At 42.7% G+C, this 475-nt stretch overlaps 1 long non-coding RNA gene across 1 annotated transcript in view; it reads right to left on the bottom strand.

The window, feature by feature from the left end:
- LOC119589227 overlaps positions 1 to 475 on the bottom strand; it is a 46,602-nt gene that overhangs the window by 9,967 nt on the left and 36,160 nt on the right. The gene's annotated exons all lie outside the window — the stretch shown is intronic.

The raw sequence follows: 475 nt of genomic DNA, 5'->3' as shown, positions 1-475 counted from the left end.
AGTACAGACGAAGAGCGAGGAGGGAAGCCAGGGGCGAGACGCGGATCTCTAACTAATAAGGTGTTAGGAGACACTCAGACCGAGGCTGCGACGTGAGGTAACGAAGGCCTGGTTGCAGGGTAATAGGAGGGTAATAGCTGGGTAAGAGTGGGGGGGAGGAGGGTATAGTAGTGTGGTAATAGGGTGGTTTTAGTTTGAAACTGATTTGGGTATTAAAGTTCTCTGGGGAACGCGCTTCTTCGGACAAATTATTGATCGCGTTGAGGCTTGCTGCTTTTTTTTTCACATGTAGCTACAAATACACTTTGTCACGCATTTCCCTGTGAGAAGAAGGTAGCTTATAAGCGTCAAAGCATACATAATATCATATTTGTAAATCACATGCACGCATATAAAACAATATTCAAACAAACATATATTCAAGAAGTTAAACATACCAATACACTCATCCGATGACTGAACACCATATAACAAA

This window comes from Penaeus monodon, chromosome 25 (assembly GCF_015228065.2).
Source record: "Penaeus monodon isolate SGIC_2016 chromosome 25, NSTDA_Pmon_1, whole genome shotgun sequence".
In the NCBI taxonomy this organism is placed as follows: domain Eukaryota; kingdom Metazoa; phylum Arthropoda; class Malacostraca; order Decapoda; family Penaeidae; genus Penaeus; species Penaeus monodon.
This window is presented reverse-complemented; position numbering and strand designations above follow the sequence as displayed.